Source organism: Heteronotia binoei, chromosome 1 (genome assembly GCF_032191835.1).
Source record: "Heteronotia binoei isolate CCM8104 ecotype False Entrance Well chromosome 1, APGP_CSIRO_Hbin_v1, whole genome shotgun sequence".
Lineage (NCBI taxonomy): Eukaryota > Metazoa > Chordata > Lepidosauria > Squamata > Gekkonidae > Heteronotia > Heteronotia binoei.
The window spans coordinates 112,546,793-112,570,192 of NC_083223.1; the positions used below are offsets into that span (position 1 = coordinate 112,546,793).

Genomic DNA, 23,400 nt, shown 5'->3' on the forward strand with positions numbered 1-23,400 from the left:
GCGCTGGGCAGGGCATATTTCTAGGATGGAAAACCACCGCCTTCCCAAGATTGCCCTGTATGGCGAACTCTCCACCGGCCATCGAAATAGAGGGGCACCAAAGAAGAGGTACAAGGACTCCTTGAAGAAATCCCTTAGCACCTGTCACATCAACCATCACCAGTGGTCTGACCTAGCCTCAGATCGCAAAGCATGGAGGCACACCATCCACCAGGCTGTCTCTTCCTTTGAGAACGCACGCATAGCTGGTCTTGAGGACAAAAGGAGATTGAGGAAGAATCGCACTGCTACAGCACCAACCCCAAATCAGACTTTTCCCTGCAGCCACTGTGGCCGGACCTGCCTGTCCCGCATTGGTCTTGTCAGCCACCAGCGAGCCTGCAGCAAACGTGGACTATTGCACCCTTCTTAAATCTTCGTTCGCGAAGCCAAGCCGAGAGAGAGAGAAGTAGAAAAGCTTCTGCCATAGCTAGTTATCGTGGCACTACACTCAGTTACCAGATTTTTTTTTTTAATCCTGTTTCTCTCTGCCTTTAACACCAGCATTACAAGTTTAGGCAAGATGTCGCTTCGACAAATCATTACTGAATCTTCTCTGTCCGAAAAACCTAAATCTTTCCGTCTGGCTACAGCTGAATAAGAAACTACAAAGCTAGCCTGAAGGAAACAGGAGCAGGCAGACGAGCAACTTCCAAAGCGCGTGCATCGGAACCTGAAGCATTAAATAACACGTCCACTTTAAAAAGAAAAGAAAAAAAGGATGAAGCAAACAACTATCTCTTTACACCCCCATACTTTATAATGAAGGAATTTGTCCAGTCTATATACTTACTCTGTCAAGCAAAGCAGAGAGGGAAAAAAATGTTGTACAATAGTATATAACCACAAGGGAGAAAACGTACCTGAAAACCATAATATTTATTTTTCTGACCGGGAACCGAACCCGGGCCGCGGGGTCCAAAGAGCCCAAACCTAACCACTAGACTATCAAGGAACTCTGTAAACTTGTTTCCACCCCCCCTTAATCTATAAGAAAGATTTCTATTGGTCTTTTGTGCCATTATTTCTAATCTCTTCCACCTTTGATTAACATCGTCCCACCCCTTTGGAAAAACTGACCTATTAAGGAGACACTCCAATCCCCTAAGCGTCTAATACCGCCCTACACCCTACAGAGAGAGCGTAGGATTGGTTCGTCGGAGGCTGCGTTTAAGGCAAAAAGAGGGGGGAATGCTGGGGACTGAAGTATTCCTCTCTCTCTCTCTCGGCTTGACACTCCAAAGTGGTGCGTTCTCGATGGGGATGCGGCTAGGGAAGCACCGCGAGAACAAACGCCTGGAGCTAATGGAACACCGTTGCTTGTCTCGGCCTTTTCACATCTAAAGGAAGAAAGAAAAGCGTTCGGATTTCGCGGGGACGGGGCGCGGGGGCGGAAGCATGGTGCCAAAGTGTGCGGAGACTTTCTCCCCTGATTTCTATGGAGTCCAGACCTTTCGCTCTGGGTGAACTACAATTTTAAAAGGGAATTTTGATTGTAGTTTCTTTAGATGCCACCGCTTTGTTCAAACTGCCCGCTGCAGGAGAGCTCGTACACGGCAGGATTAAAATGGAGGACAGATATATATATATATATGCAATAAAGCATACCGTTTGGATGAAATGAAGGAAATCGTGTTGTCTTTTTTGTCGTTGTTCCCTTTGCGCTCCCTCCTCTATCTCCATAAATAAAACGAAGAGGGATGAGGTTCCCTCTCTATACGACCAGACTCCGATCCGCAGCTGCTGGGCAATAAACGCCTTTTGGCTTCTGTCTGATTCCTGCGGATCTTAATGCCAAATATGAAAAATGTAAATACGAATTTCGAGTCTGCGAACGCTGCAGCGCTACATTAAGAGCGTAACATCTTTGGAACGCAGTTTTGCCCCCAAGGCATTGTGCTGCTGCCGCAGTTCTCTTTGTCATTTCTCTCCGGTTCTATTAGACAGAAATACAACAGGTGGAACTTTAAGCATGAAGGAAAGGGAAAATATACTTGTTGAATATCTAGGTGCTGCGCTATTGTTTACAGTAGAGGATTCCTGCAGGTGGGGGAGGGAGGGCTGTAAATTTAGGTACAACGCACCCGGGAAGCCACTGTAGGCGGCCTTTTCCACAAGTACATGGGAGCCTCACGTTACTTCATGTGCACTGTGACACAATTTCATTTTTGTTTCACGTTGGTATATGCAAGCACTGTATAAAGACAGGCAATAATTTTGTTTACTGGTATAAGCAAGTTAAATAGATTTAAAGAGCAATTAACAAAGAAGAAGAACAATAAATGGTAGCATTACATTTAAGCCAAGGTATGGTTTCCGCTGAAAGCAGGAGAAGCAGAGTTAAAGTTTCTAAACTTTCTATTTTAAAAAGAGTACTTTTCCCTGACCGGGAATCGAACCCGGGCCGCGGCGGTGAGAGCGCCGAATCCTAACCACTAGACCACCAGGGAACTGTGACAAAAAGGGTTTTTTTAACCTATAAGAAAGTTTTCTACAGAGCTTTAATAGCCTCTAAATCAACCAACAGCAAACCCATAGAAACAGCTGCAGGTTGAAAATAATGGTGTATTTCAGAGTACTACCTTAATACACATTCTACCTGCTTGAGGCATACTAAACACTAATTTCTAGTTCCTGTTTCAGCACTAAATCTTTTTCAATCTACATGTTCACTGCATTTTGGGAAAGTGCACCTGTAGATTCTGTAGTTTATTAAATCAGGATTAACAACAATCTACATTGTTATTTGCATCTGAAGCAACAGGCTCTGGATAATTAAAATGTATGCACAGATAACCTGGCAACCCTATTTAAAGCACCATACATTCATATAATTTCAGATAATACAAGGAAACCTCTTATCAGAGGTAGATGTGTATTAACAGTCTTACTCCTAACTCCTTTCTGATGTTGTAAAAATGTTTTTCAGTCTTCAAAACTGGAGAAATAGTTCTTTTTGAGAAAAATACTATGTAATAATCTGAGAGTAAAACATCCTTAATAAGAACCATAGGACATTTTTAGATGTGAAAAGAATAACTACCTATTATGAAACATCAAAAGCTTTCCTACTAAAGGTATGAAACAAATGCTTTTGAAAATACATGCATTTTTCAACAAACAAGAAAAAAATGAATTTCTGTCTACAGAATCAAAGTCAGAATATGACAAAACACAGTCTAGTTTAAGTATTGTTCATAACATGTTTTTAAAAAGACCCCCCCCCAACAGGCAAAAATAGAAAATGCAATTTTAAAATATCCTTTAGTCCTTAAAATAGAATTTATTTTTGAGTAGATCATTGGTAAGGTAAAGGTAGTCCTGTGCAAGCACCAGTCATTTTTGACTCTGGAGTGATGTTGCTTTCACAACTTTCTCACAGCAGACTTCTTACGGGGTGGTTTGCCATTGCCTTCCCCAGTCATCTACCCTTTCCCCCCAGCAAGCTGGGTACTCATTTTACCAACCTCGGAGGGATGGAAGGCTGAGTCAACCTTGAGCTGGCTACCTGATCCCATGGGGCTCATTATCATTGGTGCCTATTTATTAATCACCCACTTTCACTTCTGAAGGCGATTTAAGAAGATAATTGATTATTTAATTTCTGATACTTACACACCACTTTTCTCCTGAGTGGCCTTACAAAGCATACACCATTGTTCTTTCCTCCTTCATTTTATCCTGTGAGGTAGGTGAAGCTGAGACAGAGTAACTGACCTAAGGTCAATTGGAACTCATTGGCACTTGAACATTGATTTTCCAGGTCCTGTACAGGCACAAACCACTAAAAAAAATACAGGGGGGGGGCAGTGTTACTGTAGTTGAAGAAGGCTGGGAGCTGTGCTGAGTAGCAGCAGCAGCCTGGAAACCCTGCTGGACCCAGCAGCAGCACTGCAGCCCAGGCGCCACACAGGGCATGCCACCAGCAGCAGTGCAATCCGGAAGTCTGGCTGCACAGCTGCTGCTGGGCCTAGAGGGGCTCTTGGCTGTACTGGCATTGCTGCGTCCAGCAGTGGCAGTAGCTGCGCTGGGAAGTAGGGTTACCAAGTCTAACTCAGAAAATACTGGGGACTTTGGGGGTGGGGCCAGGAGACTTTCCCATTCCCTAAAATAAATAAATAAAAATACAGCAGTGCAGTTCCCCTGAATACAGTCTTCATTTCCTTGTTCCCCCAGCAGCTAGCTGCACTACCACTATCTCTCTCTCACTCACACACACAGAGACGCATGCAGCAGCCAAAATCAACAGTTTGGAAACACTCACTTTGTGGTCTCACTGGGGCAAGGTATATGGTGGCTGTTGGGCTTGGGCTTCCCCCCACCAGTCAGCTAGCTGGGGATGGGAAAGAACCTGCAAAACCAGGAGATCCCCTGCTGGGACCTGTGAATTGGCAAGCCTACCAGTGGGGAGCCAGGATGGGGCAAGCAGCAGAAATGCAGCTGGGGAGCCTTGCCAGTCCTGGTGATGGCCACACACCTCAGCAGCAGCAAAGCCCTTGGGCAGTGCCAGTGCTGGGGCTTCCGGCACGCCAGGCTGGGGGACTTGGAGGGGGTTGGGTGAGGCATGCAGCACATTTGCTGGGGTTGTAGGTGTTTGGGGCTGCTCCAAATGCCTACGAGCCTAGCAAACATCCTTCCCCTCACACATCCCGACCAGCCCTTCCGGACCCAGAGAGGGCTGTGTGGAGCGTGTGAAGCATTTCTGGGCTTGCAGGCGTTCAGAGCAGCTCTGAATACCTGTGAGCCCAGCAATCATGGACCTGGAGAGGGCTGGGGGGGGGCATGCAGTTCCTTTGCTGGGCTTTCAGGCATTCAGAGCTGCTCCAAACCCTCTGAGCCCAGCAAACACAACACACCATGTGCCTCAACCAGCCCCCTCCAGACCCAGAGAGGGTGGGACACATGCCGCATTTGCTCACCTTGGAGGCATTCAGAGCTCCTCTGAACACCTCTGAGGCAAGCAGGGATGGCATGAGCAGGGACGGTGCAAGCAGGGACAGGGAGGGAGCACCTGTCCCACCCCTGTGGCCAGGTGGCACCCCAGGCAATCACCTACCCGGCCTACTCCTATGTGCCGACCATGCCTTAGGGTTGTACTGGGCCCAGCATAAAAGTGGCTGTGGGGAAGTCTCTGCTGGCTTGCTCAGAGCAGCTTGAGGCAAGCCAGCACAGTCTCTCTCCCCCCACCCAGTTCTCCAGTGAATCACAAAGAACAGCAGGAGGCAGTCTCTGCTGGCTTACTCAGAGCTGCTCTGGGTGAGCAGCAGAAAGCTGCACCGCCAGGTAGCCCAGGGCTGCACATTGGACATGGCAAGAGAGAAGGGAGAGATGGGATTCCCCGCATGAGTCTTGATGCCCCCCAGTTGTCTACATAGTATAAGTGACCTGAGGCCCTCAACTGTAGATATCTACATGGACACTAAAGAGATTTTCCTGCAAACTTGAGGGACTCTCTAGGTTTACAGAAAAATCTTTTAAAAAACAAACCCTACATTTCTCCAAAGTAAATCAGCGTTATCTGTTCAAGTGCAGAGAATGCTCTTTAGTGCCTACCTTCTGTGGAGGTGACAACGCACCCTGGGCCCAGAGGCAGGGGCCACACTGGCGATAAAGTGGGGGGCTGGGATTTACCATCACCCCCAGTGTGAATCCCATGGGCCCATCTGTTGGAGTCTCAATGGTGATGGGGGAGCCACAATGGATGAAACCAGGAGCTGTGCAGTTTGCTGGCATCAGCTGAGTATGGGAGGGGCTCTGGCAATTGCAATTAGTCTGGTGGCAGAGGCCTGGGTTGGGCAGTGGGAGCATGGAGGCCCATTGTGAAGAGGGACTTCAGGAGCTTCTGTAGGGTTGCCAATCCCCAGGTGGGGGCAGGGGATCCCCCAGTTTGGAGGCTGTCTCCCTGCTTCAGGGTCGTCAGAAAGCGGGGGGAAGGGAGGGAAATGTCTGCTGGGAACTCTGTTATTCCCTATGGAGATTTATTCCCAGAGAAAATAATGGAGAACTAATCCGCAGGTATCTGGGGCTCCGGGGGGGGGGTTGTTTTTTGAGGTAGAGACACCAAATTTTCAGTACAGCATCTAGTGCCTCTCCCCAAAATATCCCCCAAGTTTCAAAATGATTGGACCAGGGGGTCCAATTCTATGAGCCCCAAAAGAAGATGCCCCCCTATCCTTCATTATTTCCTATGGAAGGAAGGCATTGAAAAGGTGTGCAGTCCCTTTAAATGTGATGGCCAGAACTCCCTTTGGAGTCCAATTATGCTTGTCAAAGCCTTGATCTTGGCTCCCCCCCTAATGTCTCCTGGCTCTACCCCCAAAGTCCCCAGATATTTCTTAAATTGGACTTGGCAACCCTAAGCTTCTGCTAGCCTGGCAGCAGAGATATGGAATCACACTGGGTTCTCTGGTGTTGATGTCAGGGTGTATGGGAGCATGGTGGCCAAGCAGCAGAAGCCTCGAGGGCACAGGGGCTTTAGGAGCTGTTGCAGGCCCTGAACCAGAGGCTTGGAACCATGCTGGGCTGTTCAGCTTTGATGTTGGTTAGGGAGGATGGGATGGGGGGGACATGGATGGCCCGTAGCAGAAGACTGGAGGGCAGAGGCACTTTGGGACCCTTCATGGGCCCAGCGGCAGAGACTTGGAGCCATGCTGGGTTTGCTGGCATCAATGTTGGAGCAGGGTTCGGAGAGAGGTGACCACTGACATAGTAGCAGTGGCAGCAACAGTAGGGAGAGGTGAGATCCACAATACTTGTGGAAGGATCCCTTCCCTCTCTTGGTGGTGACTGGAGAGGCCAATAAAGTTTAAAGGAGGAAGGGATTCCCATGTGAGTATCGCAGGTCCCTACTTGTCAATATATTTAATTCTCAATGAGAAAAAAAAATCTGTGGATATTTAAATCTGGAGACTGAAGCCATGAACATCCAAGACAGATTTTTGTATAAACCTAAAAAAAGCCATAGGTTTGCATTAAAAGATCTGAAAACTTTTTTAAAAAAAAATCACAACAGGAAAGGCCCAGCCAGCACTAGAGAAGGAGGAAATACCTAGTTGGGGGGAGGGAGGGATAAAGGTGAAAATGACGTGTCTCCCTCCAAGTCCTTGCAAGTGGTTCATTGTGCAGCTGGGCCTGGCCCAGCAGCCAGAAAGTTGCAGTCCTCCCAGGGAGAGGCTGTGTGGGGGGGATGGGGAGAGCTAAAGACAGGGGGAAATGAAAATAGATTGGCTAGTGAGTGGGAAGGAGCAAAGGAAGAAGGAAAAGAGGAGCGCTTATGGAAATTTTCAGGGAAGGGAAAGTGGAAACAGTAGTGGAAAAGAAATGAGATTCCTCCTCCACAAGTCGTTGCAGGTCCCACACCTGTCATAACTAAATCTAAACAGACTGGGGTGTCATGCCCGCTCCTGACCCAGCCCCTGCTAGCTCAGAGCAGGCGCCTTTAACAGCTCTGGACGTAAGTCCTGAGGAGGCAAGTCGGCAGCAGGAGCCACCTGGAATTGATCAGGCCACGCCGGGCCCAAGCTCATCCCCTCCTGAATCTCCACCACCTGTTAGCCGGCTCCGTGAAAGGAGACGGCAGGAGATAAGAAACAGGAGAAGCGAAGCACGCATGAGGGGGAGGAGAGATCTAAGCCCGGCATACTAATGGGTTAACAAGCCAGCACAGTATATCTGCAACCCTGGCCTTTTGGCAAACTGTGCTGGCAACGAACGATCCTCCTGGAACGTGACCGCGCTCTGCACCCTCGTGACTTCTGTGAGAACCCGCGTATTTCTGACCCGGCTTGGACCTTGGACTTCGGAACTCTGGACTGTGACTCTGCTCTGTGGACTTGTTTTGGTATTTCGGCTTCGTTCGTATCTATTCTTTCCGGTTACCAGACCCTCAGCATTCCTGTGTTTACGCTTCCTGCTTTATCCCTCGGCTCGGACTGATTTATGGTTTTGACTAATTGGACTGTTTGAGATAACTTCTGTGCTGCTACTTGAAAACCTCAGCCGGCTGCAAAAGTTCTGGCTGACTGCCGGGACGCTAGCAGCCGCCGTTTCCTACCCCAGGCTCGAGTCACGACATGGGGAGGGCATAACAAGCTTGCAAGTTGCTTGCAATTTCAAAACACATGTTCACAGCCATGCTCAGCTATAGAAAAATAGTACTTTTACTTGACCGGAGGTGGGAGAAAGCTGCTCTGTTTCTTTAATAGAGGCTTAATAGAATATTATTGACTTTAATGCCATGAAAAGCTTTAGCGGACCATCTCATTAAGCTTCTGTTGAAGGGACAGAACATTTTTTGCCAGGCTTGTTAGCAAGAGTAGCTTGTGAATATGCACAGTGTTCATTCCCATCATTACCCAAGTTGACATCTCACACACGCTTGGCTTCATTTCTTTAATTTGTACAACGACAGAAATATAAAAGGTGTACTTTCCTTAGCAAGGTAATACAGTGATATAAAATATTTCACATGCTAAATTCTTACTCTGTATTGAAGTGTTTAGAGGTGGTAGCCTTTGTTATTCACAAATGTACAGTATGTGTATGCATTTTTGGTTTATACCACCTTCAATCTTGACTTCTAGCTAGATTTGCTTGTTACCTCAGTATATTTGAGTGGAACTCAGCAAAAAAGAAAAGCCCCCCATACATATATCACACATTTAATTTTGAACTAATCGATAGGCAAGAGCAGGGGTCCTCAAGCTGAGCCTGCAGGCACATTTGGAATTCTGACACAGCATGGTGGGTACAGCAACAAAATGGCTGCTGCAGGAGTGAGGTCAGCCACAAAATGATTGCCACAGCAGCTTAATTTCAGTAACACAGTATAGATTATTGTGCTGTGGTGGCAGCTGCTGCCAAAGCAACGTTTAAACAAAATCTGCGCAATCAATCAACTCTGCAGTAGCCAATCAGAAGCCTAGATGGGCAAAACCCCAACCTGGTCCCTCCACTTCCTAAAAACAGTCAGTGGGTACCAAGGCACCCATAGGCATCATGTTGGGCATCCCTGGCAAAAAGCAATAATTCCTATGAAAGCATTTCCACACCCATTGAAAAACAGAGGTGAGATGCCTTTCCAGTAGTATATTAACACCTTGAAAATATTCTCTATTAAAAACCATACAAAACCTTCTATATTTATGTTAACATTCCAAATTATGTGTCCTCACAATAATAAAAAAGTCAGCATCACAGCTTTCTCAGTTGCCTTCAGGTAGGGCAGTTCTACCTGCCTGTTTGCTGTTCTTGTCATTCAGTGTTTCCTAGATGTTAGTTTTACTTTCAGTGGATTGCTCAACAAGGTTCACTAATTAATTGCATGAAATTTTAAGACTTGAAGCTGTGGCATACAATGGCTTGAGTGATCTTTGTAGACTTTTGCATTACACAGATACACGCAGCCACAGAAAACTCTTTTAAGCGGGGCTTTTTTTGAGCAGGAACGCACAGGAATGCAGTTCCAGCTGACTGGGTGTCAAGGGGTGTGACTTGACATGCAAATGAGTTCCTGATGGGCTTTTTCTAAAAAAAAAAAGCACTGCTTTTAAGCAAAACAGAATTTGAGTCCAGCAGCACATTAAAGTCCAACCAAATTTCCCAGGGTATAAGCTTTCTGACCAAGCGAGCTTTGGCTTCACAAAAATTTATATTCTGGAAATTTTGTGTTTTAAGGTGCTACTGGACTCAGATTTTCTTCTCTAATGCAGACTAGCACAGCTACCCATCTGAAACTCCCATGCAGGTCTACTTAAAATCCAACTCAGGCCTATTCGATGGGGCTTACTCCCAAAGAAGTGTTTTTAGGATTGCACCACACCCTTCCTGTCGCTATTTTTCTTTTGAAATGAGGATTATTGAGAATACTGCCTCCTACGAATTCTGTTGTCCTAGCTCTACTTAAATTAAAATAGAATTAATTTTTAAAAAATAAAAACAAGGTAATTATGATTACATGAAGGAAAAAAAACACATGCTGGTGGCCTAGCCAGTTGTAATCTATTCTACAGGGGTGCGCGAACTCACAGATGTACAGAATGTGTGTATCGCATTTGATACCAGCTGCGATGACAAATGATACTTTTAGGCTGAGTGACCGATCCTGGGAGAGAAGGCGGCAGAAAAGCGTTCCCGGTGTGAAAGTGGGGATGGGAACCATTGCGCATCTTTTGTACGCGGGCGACACGCTGAGGATGTGGGCGGAGTTGTGCGTGGAGTAGCGGGGAGGAAGGTTTGGCTCGGATGAAACGCAGCGTTTGGAGATTAGCTGCCGGAGGGAGGCGGGAGAATGCGTTGTTGTGAGCACACGGAACGTAGGAGTACGGAGGGCTGCGTCCGCCCGGGGGCGGGGGGCGCGACCATGCTGGTGCAGCGACTGTCCTTGTGATGCCCGCCGGCGACCGGGAAGGGCGCGCTTTGGCTAGCAGGCTGAACCGTAACTGCGGCAGCAGCAGCCGAGGCTCTTAGCCAGCCCGCCTTCCTTAGCGACCGGCTTGCGCAATCCGCTCCGAGAGTCTGAGGCTGCCGCTTTTCCCGTTCCCCTCCGGCTGCCTTCATGCTTCCCGGAGGAGCATGAAGAGCTCCTCGTTTGGCGGCCGTGCCAAGAGCCTGCGCAGCGGTGGCCAGACATGCCCCAGCCTTGGCTGAAGACATCGCTCCAGTAATCGCCCTCTCTCTGGAGGTACGTGGCCGGGTGGGAGTCACTTCTCTATGGTAAGAGCCGCCACTGCCTGCAACCCGCCCCGAAACACAGCGTGGGGCTGCATTAGAGAGAGGCTGGCCTTTCACATTTGGCTTGTGCATCAGAAAACGTACCCTAAACCAGCTGTGCATTTGCCCTCTTCCTAGCGAGCCTTTCGGGAGCACTCAATGATGCTCCGGGCCAGGAGAAGGCGGGGAGACTGAGAGAGAGAGAGTGAAACGCCTTCCGTCGGCAGGCTTCAGCCGCAAGACCTTATTTTCTTCCTCCGCAGAGGGAGCTTCAGGCGCCCACGGAGGCGACCAGCTTCTCTAGGTGGGTGTGGCTACTCCCAGCCCCCTCCTCGGATCTGAAAAAGAGAAGTGTCAGCCTCTCGCTTCCTCGTTTGTTGTGTGGTGTTGTCGAATACCTAATAGGTAGTAGTACCTGTAAAGCTCTCCTCCTAGAGTAATATAAGGCACGTTCCTTTGCTTATGAGGGGTATCTGACTAGCAGGGAGAGCGTAATTATGGCATCTGTGGTGTGTGGGCTATGTTAATGGAAAACCATCACACCCGTTTTCCAAGCTACCAAGTTACCATGATAGGGAGAGAATTATGGTTCATATATAAAAAAATGGTTATTGCTCATCTCTTCAAAGGGATTTCTCACCCTTGACAGAATGTTTGCATTCATGATGGACCAGGATGTATCTTACTTCTTTTTGAGTGAGTGTGGGAGGGGGGGTTGCTAGCCCTCTGTTTGCTCATTGTTTTTGAAATGCCGAACTTTCTTCAGGCCCTTAGGAAGGGTGGTGGTGGTTTGAATTTATTGTAATAAGGCACTGAAGCACAAAGCACTAGTATTTTAGCATGTCAGCAAAACTTCAGGTTGTATATAATGTATTGGGGGAGATCAATGACATGCTTAGCTAGCTGTTTAGAAAGAAAACATACATATAGGTATTAGAAATAAATAGGCTCTTTGGGGATTCTCAGAATCCGTATTTCTAAAATCATATCCAGGGCCAGCCCTAGACTGTCTGGTACCCTAGGCAAGGCTAACTTCTGGTACTTCCCATGCACTGATAATGTCACTGAGTCACATGGGGGGCACCCATTTCGCTGCCCCTAGAAGGCCAGCACCTGAGGCAGTCGCCTAGTTTTTCTAATGGCAGGGTTGGTCCTGATCGCACACCCCTCCCTGCTTTGTGTGAACTCCACACTCCTGTTGGTCCTGAGTATTACTAACATGGTGAACAGTACCAAGTGCAGCATTAAGGATTACATTTTAATGCAATCTTAAATATGTACATAGAAAATATTTGTGACTGGACTGTTCTACATCCAGGCTTGTGAAAGAATGTTGGTTTTTAAATGTAATTGTTTAACCTTTTAAAAAAAATATATGAAAAATGGAGAATAAAAAGAAGAAGATATTGGATTTATATCCCGCCCTCCACTCCAAAGAGTCTCAGAGCGGCTCACAATCTCCTTTACCTTCCTCCCCCACAACAGACACCCTGTGAGGTGGGTGGGGCTGGAGAGGGCTCTCACAGCAGCTGCCCTTTCAAGGACAACCTCTGCCAGAGCTATGGCTGACCCAAGGCCATTTCAGCAGATGCAAGTGGAGGAGTGGGGAATCAAACCCGGTTCTCCCAGAAAAGGCTCTCTGTAATGGCCAGAATTTATCTCACTATAGCATTTTCAAATCCCTGGCATCTCAGTCTCATGAACATGGAAGCAAGGTCCACTGAATAATGCCTTAAAACATATACTTTTAAAAATGGAAGTTGCTATTCATTATATGTTAAAAGATTAGTGAGGGAAAAGATATCTTGTATCATGCATGTTCGCTGAAGCCCATTTCAGTTAGTTTAACACAATAAAGAGTTAACATTATTCTTTTAAGGTGGTTTTAAAAAAAATCTTAGTACTGGTTTTCTTCTCTGTAGAGGTTCAGTTGTGACAGCAACATTAGGTATCCTGTATCATGATTAAAAAACTTAGTCATAATGAGCCTATAGAATAGAGAAAACTGAAATATAGATTATTTGTAGTATTTTCTTGTAAAAAGGTAAAGGTAGTCCCCTGTGCAAGCACCAGTTGTTTCTGACTCTGGGGTGACGTTGCTTTCACCACGTTTTCAGGCAGACTTTTTCCTTGTAGATGGCTTGATTTTAGCATCTCATCATTAATTTTTTTAGTAAATACATAGTAATGTATTGGCATTACTATGTATTTACAGTGTTTTTACACTGTAATTGTTTTTCTCATGATTCATGTTCTCATATCTCGGGAATAAATGGAGTTGCTCCTAATGGTAAACATTTGCTCCTAAATTGATTCAGATGTGCTTGGGGGTAGTGTTCAGGTGTGCTTAAACATTGTTTAACAAGCTTTATGAAGATCATGACATTTTTAAACTAATGCATGAACCAATATTTACTGTTTTAGATCAATGTGCATAAAAATCAGCTTAGAGCAGGTTACCAATTAATGTAAAAATACTAAGCAACACACAGATGTAAGCATAGCATTAAGTCACTGAAAAATTTCATCAGGAATTTAAAACATGTTCATCTCTGAAAGCCCTGCATATATATATTTGGGACTTGCATAGCGATCTTGAAGAGTGAACTGTGTGATGAACACTTTTCGCATGGCTCAAACCTAGTGCAGACATAATCCTTTATAGTTAGCACTTACCCATGGTTCTCTTAATCCTGATGAAAATGTCAAATATTTTAATCAGTAAAACTATGGTTTAGCTTGCAGAGCAAAGTTTTGTTCCAAGTGGCAAATTGCAAGGGCTATATTGTGGTTTGCTCAGAGCATATGGAATACTAAACTATGGTTGATAAGGACCATGCTTTGCAAAAACACTTGAAACTATAATTTCACACCCTGCTTTGTTGACAACCCTTAACCATAATTTAGGAATTTAAATGTCACACATAGCTGTTGCTAAGGAATACAGATTATAGCCATCTTTGAGGTGTAAGTTGTCAATATGTTATAAATGGAACTGTTCACACAACTTGTTGCTTGCAAGCAAAAGTCTTTGCAGAATATGAAGTTCAGTTTGAGTTGCCTAAGAGCTAGTTGCAATAATGACATAGGCAGGTAAGAATCCCAGATTCAGGACTTCTGAGACTTTACCAGTAGGATGGAGAATGCCATCAGGTGTGATATTTCTAAATGTCAGTGCTGATTACAGTGCTAGATAGGAGCAGCAGTTCCATGCTGGTTGTGCTGTCACATTGCTTTTTTTCTTGATTCTGGAAATTTTACAAAAATTGATGCTTCCTTTTTTATTTGTTAAAAAAGGTATATTGAAGAGATCTTCAAGTGAAATGTTATGGATGAAAAATCCTTATTATGCCTGATTTTCAAATCTATTAGATCTATTTTATTGTTATTTAAAAAAATCTGTAGCAGTGACATGTTTCTTGGATCTAAAAATCATGGGACTTTACTACCTAATGCTTTTACAGCCTAACTCATAAACAGCAAACCCTGATCCCATAGGAAGAAAACCTAAAAGTCAGTTATCATGTAATTTAACAACAGCTGCCAAAAATTCTGCCATACGCAGAGTACCCAGGATGATTTCACTTCTGGAGAAAGAGAGTTCTGATTAAATAATGGGGAGATCAATTCAGCTCTTAGTTCAGAGAATTTCGGACAATCAAAGAAGATGTGGTCCACAGAGTCAATTTGTTGCTGCTACAATTGCAGAGTCTATCTGAATATGGAATTCCACTGTATCTTCCTGGTGTCACTGCAGAAGGTAGAGCATTCAGGTGCACTAGCACAAAAGCCCTTCTATACTTTGGAAGAGTTAATTCAGTAGATAATTTGGCATGTTTGTTGGAGAGAGAATGCCAACTGAGAAGGATGAACACACTCTGCAGGCTCTGATCAGTATGCTCTCATATTGAAGTCCCTTCTGGTGAGTTGGGTTAATTTTTAACTACTCAGGGGGAAAATAAGTTATCATAGCCCTTTAGAAGGAGGAGATTGAATTTATATCCCACCCTTCACCACCTGAAGGAGTCTCAGAGTGGCTTACAATCTCCTTTCTCTTCCCCTCCCCACAACAGACACCCTGTGAGGTAGGTGGGGCTGAGAGCACTGCTTCAGTGTGCTGGAAAGGTGGGATCAGAACTGTCACAGCAGAAGGAACATAATGAAGGAAAGCTGGTCAGTGCTTAACTGCTATTGTTTCTTTCCTCTACAACCCCCTAGTTACATGTCTCTAAGAGAAAAACTGTGGGGTGGTTTAGGATATATTCACCATATGATATTGATCCCCCAGTGTCATGGCAGCAGCATCCTGGTGTTTCTTAGTCCTCAAGGCAAACATCAAATTCTAATTTTCTCACAACATTGGAGTAGGAAGTGCTTCAGAAGAGCCCAGGAAGCACCCATTTGGAAACAGCTGCTTCCACCACAGGAAGAAACTTGGCTTGAAGTCTCCAAACATTTTGCAAGTGGGTCTAGCCCCCCCCCCGGCAGCCATATTGTTGCAGTGTTCACTATATTATCAAAATTTGGAAAATGCCCATGAGTTCAGCAAGATGGAGTACCCATGCTGTATGTGTTGCATTTACAGTGCAATTTTATGCAGTTACAATTGTCTAAATGCATTGATATTAGAATGCAACTTTGGACTTTGTACAGGATTACACTGCAACTTTGTACATGGTTGCACTGTAGGTAAAATTGTGGAACTGAATGCAAAGGCACAAATCTCTCAGAGTTGAACAGTATTTGAAGAACAACTTGTAATACTAATGTTGAACAAGCCACTGGTGCTGAAGTCCTCCAACAATTAAGAGATACCTGTTCCTGTATGAAGTGTTGAGATCTTATTTTCTTCTTTACAATGAATCAAGTAGTACGTGTTTTCCAGTGGTAGAGGCTATGATGTTTTCATCCACTTCCCTCCCTTTCTGTTTCTCTTTACCGTTTGAGCTGCCCTAATAATGTGATTTCTTCTTTGCTGAAGAATTCTGGCTGTCTCACCCTGTCACAGTTCAATATTTTGACTGCTGGCTCAGCCCAGGAACCTGAGGGAAGAATCAGGAAGAGTCCATTTTAACTTAAACAAATGGCACTTGAGGTGGTTTGAAATTCAAAAATAACAAAATATTTTAATAATAATAATAATAATATTTTATTTATATCCCGCCCTCCCCGCTGAAGCAGGCTCAGGGCGGCTAACAGCATTTCATACAGTAAGTTATACAATGGATATTAAAACAACATTAATCTTAAAAATATTCTAATACTAAGTTAAAACCAACATTTCTGGTACTATTCTATCAGCAAATATGATGGCAAGTCACTTTAAGCAAATCATTCGATCATTCAGTCGGCAAAGGCCACCTTAAAAAGAATGGTCTTGCAGGCCCTGCGGAACTGTTCAAGGCTCTGCAGGGCCTGCACTTCTTCCGGGAGCTGGTTCCAAAGGTGTGCCGCTGCAAAAGAGAAGGCCCATGTTCGAGTATTTTGGAGTTTTGCCTCCTTTGGCCCGAGGATAGTCAGCTGGTTCTTCCCCGCTGACCTCAGTACTCTCTGGGGTTCATATGGGGAGAGATGGTCCCTTAGGTAGACAGGTCCTCGGCCATATAGGGCTTTAAAGGTAATAACCAGCACTTTGAAACGAACCCGATATATAACTGGCAGCCAGTGCAGTCCATGCAGGCCCGGCCGTATGTGCTCCCACTTTGGGAGCCCTAATAACAACCTAGCCGCTGTGTTCTGCACCAGCTGCAGCTTCTAGGTTTGGCACAGAGGCAGCCCCATGTAGAGGGCATTACAGTAGTCCAATCTTGAGGTGACCGTTGCATGAATCACTGTTGCTAGGTCCCGGCGCTCTAGGAAGGGGGCCAGCTGCCGTGCCTGCTTCGGATGAAAAAACGCCGACTTGGCAGTGGCTGCTATCTGGGCCTCCATTGATAATGAAGGCTCCAGTAAAACCCCCAGGCTCTTGACCCGGTGTACCGCTGAAAGCCGGGAGAGGAATTTCCCTCCCCAGAGTACTGCGACCCACGCAAAGGACCTCTGTCTTCGTCGGGTTCAACTTCAGCCCACTCAGCCTAAGCCAAGTTGCCACGGCCTGCAAAGCTTCAATCAATAACTTCAATAAACAACTCTGAGGTAAATACTTTAGTTCTTATATTTCCGACCAATGAGAGTTTCTTTGGCTTTTCACAGTGACTTAAACCTTTTTGTTGAGAGTTTTTTGTTTCAGTGTTGTCCCCAAACACTTCAGTACACTTTGAGTATTTTCTGACTCTTTTCTTTTTCTAGAAGGCTGATACACTGTTTTCAGTACCCAACCCCTTATCTTGAAACACTAGTATTCATCTTGAGTTTTTAACTGACTCTGAGCTATTATTTTTGAGAATTCTTGGAGAACAGGAGAGGTACCAGAAGATTGGAGGCGGGCGAATGTTTTCCCCATCTTCAAGAAGGGGAAAAAAGAGGATCTGGGTAACTACCGACTCGTCAGCTTGAAGTCTATACCTGGAAAAGTTTTAGAACAAATAATCAAACAGTCAGTCCTGGAACCTTTAGAAAGAATGGATGTGATTACTAAGAACCAGCATGGTTTTCTCAAGAACAAGTCATGTCAGACTAACCTTATCTCTTTTTTTGAGAAAGTGACTACCTTGCTGGATCAGGGAATTTCTGTAGACATTGTTTATCTTGATTTCAGTAAGGCTTTTGATAAAGTTCCACATACTATCCTTGTTGGCAAGTTGGTAAAATGTGGTTTGGATCCTGTTACCGTTAGGTGGATCTGTAACTGGTTGATGGATCGCACCCAAAGAGTGCTTGTGAATGGTTCCTCATCCTCTTGGAGAGGAGTGACATGTGGAGTGTCTCAAGGATCTGTCCTGGGACCTGTTTTGTTCAACATCTTTATAAATGATTTGGATGAAGGAATAGAGGGAATGCTTATTAAATTTGCAGATGATACTAAATTGGGAGAGGTTGCAAACACAGAAGAAGACAGAAACAGGATACAGGATGACCCTGACAGGCTGTAAAACTGGGCTAAAATCAATAAAATGAATTTTAACAGGGATAAATGTAAAGTTCTGCATTTAGGTAGTTCTGCATGCAAAATCCAATGCATAGTTATAGGATGGGGGAGACTTGTCTTAGCAGTAGTATGTGCGAAAAGGGTCTAGGGGTCTTAGTGGATCATACGCTGAACATGAGTCAACAGTGTGATGCGGTGGCTAAAAAGGCAAATGCAATTTTGGGCTGTATCAACAGAAGTATAGTGTCCAGATCACGTGATGTGATGGTATCGCTTTACTCTGCTCTGGTAAGACCTCACCTGGAGTATTGTGTTCAGTTTTGGGCACCACATTTTAAGAAGGATATAGACAAGCTGGAATGAGTCCAGAGGAGGGCAACAAAGATGGTGAGGGGTCTGGAGACCAAGTCCTATGAGGAAAGGTTGAAGGATCTGGCGGGGTTTAGCCTGGAGAGGAGGCGGCTGAGAGGTGATATGATCACCATCTTCAAGTACTTGAAGGGCTGTCATATAGAGGATGGTGTGGAATTGTTTTCCATGGCCCCGGAAGGTAGGACCAGAACCAGTGGGTTGAAATTAAGTCAAAAGAGTTTCCGACTCAACATTAGGAAGAACTTCCTGACCATTAGAGTGATTTCTCAGTGGAACAGGCTTCCTTGGGAGGTGGTGGGCTCTCCTTCCTTGGAGATTTTTAAACAGAGGCTAGATGGCCATCTGACAGCAGTGAAGATCCTGTGAATTTAGGGGGAGGTGTTTGTGAGTTTCCTGCATTGTGCAGGGGGTTGGACTAGGTGACCCTAGAGGTCGCTTCCAACTCTATGATTCTTAAGGTCTCTAAAGGCAGTTTCTAACCACACCAGACCAGGGATCTCTGTACTCTGTACTAAACAGAGCTATCACCCTGTTTAAACTGGGTAGGGAAATTCCTTCTTTCGCTACAAGATCTTTCCCCTTTCCTGTGGCCTGAATGGAAGTTTTTGTCTAACTACCCACTCATCGTTGTCCACTTTCTCCAGTTCTGCAGTCTGTGTTAAAAGTTCTTAGTCAGGGATGAATTCTGAATCTGTCAGTACTCTTCTCAGCTAGGGCTGAAACCAGTTGTCACCCAGTATGCTGATGACACCCATCTTCTCTAGGTGACATTGTCAGCTTGTCCTTGACAAGTGGGACATTCCCAGAGAAGTTAAAGGAGGCAGAAATTCAGCCACTTTTGAAAAAACCTTCACTGGACCCTATGGTTCTAGCCAAGTACCGCCCAGTTTTGAATTTATCGTTTCTGGGAAAGGTAGTTGAGAAAGCAGTGGCGGAGCAGCTACAGGCTTTCTTGGATGAAACATCCGCCCTGGACCTATTCCAATCCGGTTTCCGCCCAGACCATGGGACAGAGACGGTACTAGTTGCCCTCACGGATGACCTAAGAAGACATCTGGACCAAGGCGGGTCGGCGCTGCTGATTCTTCTTGACCTATCAACAGTGTTTGACTCGGTTGATTATGACCTTGTCCCGCCCAGCCCGAGCGAGGACTACGCAAGGGGGACCCCCCCCCCCCGTGCCTGCCAGCCGCTCCCGGCCCCTGCCGCCGTCCCGAGAGCCTCCCACACCTTCCCAAGCCCCCGCGGCGGCCCCACCCCTCACCTGGGCTGAGGGGGTGCCAACAGCCGCCCGAACGATGCCTCTCAGCCAACGAGCCCGTCTCCGAGGAGCCTGGCCAGAGCGAGACATCGGGGAGCAGGAGGGAGAAGCTGAGCCCAGCGCTGGGCAGAGAGGAGGAGAGCCGCCTGACCCGTGGCGGCGAGAGACGCCACACCCCAGCACGCTGCAGAGGTCCGGGATGCCCGAGGCACGCCCAGGCAGCCCAGGCCCGGCTCGCCTCTCCCGGGCGTCTGGGGCTTTGAAGGGGGGGAGGAGCCAGAGAGGGGCAGAACCCAGGAAGGGGGAGGACTGGGTTGGGGAGATAAAGGAAGGGAAGGAGGAGGTCGGGGAGGAAGCTGGCCAGTGCTTATTGAGGCTGCCTCGCGCGAGAGAGGGACAGGAGCCGCAGCACAGCCAGGAGGGGAACGGGGGCCTGTGGTGAAGTAACCCGGCTCCCACCCCTGTTTCTGAGACCTCCGGGGAACGCCCCAGAGAGCCCGGGAGGGGCGACGGCGGCGCTGGGAGACCGGGAGGGGTGCCCAGGGCGCGACAGACCTATTGACCCACCGCCTCGCCGTCACCGAAATACGGGGGACAGCCTTGCAATGGTTTTCCTCCTTTCTCCAGCAGCGGGGACAAAGGGTGAGGCTGGGTGAGCAAACCTCTGTGTGCCACCCACTTATATGTAGAGTGCTTCAGGGAGCTGTTCTTTCACCCATATTATTTAACATCTATATGCGCCCCCTTGCCCAGATTTCCTGAGGTTTTGGACTGGGTTGTCACAAGTATGCTGATGACACTCAGATCTATCTGCTGATGGATGGCAGATTGTCTTCTGCCCCTGAACACCTGTCCAAGGCATTAGGAGCCGTAGCAGGATGGCTACAGCAGAGCCAACTGAAGTTAAATCCAGCAAAGATGGAAGTTCTGTGCCTGAGTCGAGGAGGTTTGTGTACTCAGCTCCCACCCTTGTATGGCACGGTTTTAGTGCCAATCCAACAGGTGAAGAGTGATCCTGAATGCCTCACTTTCCATGGAGGCCCAGGTCGCGGCAGCTGCCAGGTCTGCCTTCCACCATCTATGGCAGATCAGGCAACTAGCATCATATCTCCTCCCAAGACTTGGCCACAGTGACCCATGCAATGGTCACTTCCAGATTAGATTACTGTAACTTGCTCTACACGGGCTTGCCCTTAAAGCTGATCCAGAAACTGCAGCGGGTGCAGAACGTTGCAGCTTGCCTGCTAACTGCATCACCTATACGGGTGAGCATACGGCCGGTGCTTCGTGGCCTGCACTGGCTGCCTATAGAGTACTGGATCAGCTTCAAGGTGTTAGTTCTGACTTTCAAACCCTTATGCAGCCTGGGACCAGCATATTGTGGGACCGTCTCTTCCTGTATATGCCCTGGAGGTCGTTTCGTTCGGTCTCCCAGGATAGGTTGACTGTCCCCGGACCAAAAGATGCCTGTCTTGCCTCTACCAGGGCCAGGTCCTTTTCGGTCCTGGCCCCAACCTGGTGGAATCAGCTCCCTATAGAGATCCGGGCCCTACCTGACTTATTAGCCTTTCATAGGGCCAGTAAAACAGAGCTGTTCTGCCAGATTTTTGGGTGAGGCGGCGGGCATCTGCCCATTAGATCGGTCAGCCTCCCCTACTATATATACTGTATATCTTACTGTGCTGACTTCCTGCACTGTCCAGCTGCACCATCTCATCAAAACTGTTCTGCCGAGCTATTTGTTTATGAAATAATTGTAATTGTTCTTATTAATATATGATTTTAATGTGATTTTATCACATTGTACTCTGCCCTGAGCCTCCATGGGGCAATGGGCGGAATATAAATAAACTATTAATAATAATAAATAATAATACTGAATTCACAGCATCCAGTTCAGAAGTTTCTCTCTGTTCCGCTGATACTAATCAATCAGACTCCTTGAAGCAGCCTGTCACTCAAGGCCTTCTGTTTCTTTGAGGAATTTACCCTTCACAGTCCTTCACTGGTTTGTACAACATTTATAAACTTTTAGTTTTAGTTTTAAAAGTGCATTCCATCACTGAGGCAAATAATGTTCTGGAATGGCAAGGCATGGTTATGGAAGAATTGGTAGCCTTGATTTTGTTTTTGTTCTATTTCCCCCTTCTAAAAATAGCTGTGAAACAGAACAGAGTAACTGTTTATCCTCAAGCAAATTGAACTATATGGTGTAAGCTGGGGACTGGGTGACATCCCATGTATTGTTCATAATAATCGCCCAGCTATGATGCATCTGATGAAGTTGGCTGTAGTGCATGAATGGAATAAAACACTGTTAGCCTTTAAGGAGTCAGAAGACTTCTGTTTATACCAGTCTGTACCATACCAGTCACATAACTGTGCTGGTCACAAAAGCCCAATAGCAATTATAGTCCAGCTAGTGATGATGAGAAAGGAAATCACATTCTACTAATAGCTTCTGATGTGTGAATTTTGGTTCCCAACTGAAACTGTACAGTCTGTTTAGAGATTGGTTGCATACTTCACAACTAAAGAAATGTAACAATACCACTATTACAAAATACCTGAAAGTCTGTATTGCTTATTAATATAGATGACGAACATTTCTTTAGTCATCAGTTTCTGTATTTCATCATAGAAATAGGAACAACTGCTACCAAGTTATGTGAATGAAAATAAATGTCAGAGTTGTTGGTTGCTGGTAAAACAACACAATGTTATGGTATCTCTAAGACCAATACATTAAGCCGCCCCCCCCACAAAAAAACATAAAACATGTGACACTTCTTTTTTTGGCTGTCAAATAACATCTGATGTATGGTGACCCACCAGGGTTTTCAAAGCAAGAGATTTGGAGGTGATTTGCCATTGCCTGCCTCTGGGTAGTGACCCTTGGTGGTCTCACATCCAAATACTAACTAGGGCTGGACTATCCAGGTCAAGGTACCTCAGACTAACAATTCTTTATTGCAGCATAAGTTTCTGAAGACTAAAAGCCCACTTTGCTTCATGCCTAATACATCTGATGAGTGGGCTGTATGTTAGCATTTTAAAAGTTAGTGATTAAGTGGCCACAAGACTTTTGTTTATTTTTGTAATGAAATGAACAGATACACATTTCCAACTTGGAAGTGGTGTGTGGGGAGAGGCTTTGAATAAAAATGTGGGAAAAGCAAAGGTGATTTCATTTAGATAAACAACTAAACTGTTTCTGGTTTTTCACTAGTGATTTATTTTAATCAGTGATGGTTTCATTATTGATTTTTGTTGTCTGTCTTGGAAACCTTTGGGCTGAGATTTATATGGGATACGCATTTCTGAAATAATGACTGAGCTGAAGTCTTAAGTAGTATTATTGCTTCTTCCATAGATGCAAAAGTTTTATAGATCATTGTGGCTCTCTGCAAATTCTTGCATGGTGTCTCCAACAATTTGAATACTGCTGGACTAGCACTTGTGGTGTGACAACTTTTTGTAAGACTGGTTGTCCTCTTTGTTGACTCATCTGTAAGCTTCCCTAGTCAGTGTTTAGCAAAGACAGTCTTCAGCCTTTTTGCCTGTGTTCCTTTGTTAAGGTGGGTTAGTAGGAAGAGGACTGGGTAGTTTATAGGGGGAAAGCAGCAGTGTGGATTACAGAAGCTGCAGCAGCAAAAGGGGCAGAGAGAAAATTAGGGAGGGTAGTCCTGAGAAGGTGGAAGTAATGGGAGGGGGGGAGAAGTTGTGGCTGTGGTTAAGCAGAAGAGACAACTGATGGTCATGTTTGTATATGGATGTACATGTTGATTGTAAAGGGCATAGAAAACCAAAGTTCTAAAAACTCTTCCATACTGGATACCAGAAAACAAAGGCTCAGTAACCAGATGTACACCTGAAGGGACAAAGAGTTGTGCTCTGAGTCTCTGCTGATTTATTGCACTAAGGCCAGTAGATCTGATGCCACAGGGGTAAACCGTGTATACATTGTAGCATATTATTGGAGACTTGCTGT

General features: G+C 45.8%; 1 protein-coding gene and 1 non-coding gene across 3 annotated transcripts in view; one reads left to right on the top strand and one right to left on the bottom strand.

Annotated features, from left to right (window-relative positions):
- Positions 1 to 2,417: 2,417 nt before the first annotated feature.
- TRNAE-CUC (transfer RNA glutamic acid (anticodon CUC)) lies at positions 2,418 to 2,489 on the bottom strand. The gene has a single exon. It is a non-coding gene; the product is annotated as a tRNA-Glu (tRNA).
- Positions 2,490 to 10,149: 7,660 nt separating this feature from the next.
- Positions 10,150 to 23,400, top strand: part of NCOA7 (nuclear receptor coactivator 7) — a 115,247-nt gene continuing 101,996 nt past the window's right edge. Inside the window, exon 1 of one of the 2 annotated variants that reach the window (XM_060238854.1) lies at positions 10,150 to 10,720. The gene's annotated coding sequence lies outside the window, so the exon portion shown is untranslated. The remainder of the gene's footprint in view (positions 10,721 to 23,400) is intronic. The other variant, XM_060238862.1, reaches the window with a different exon arrangement.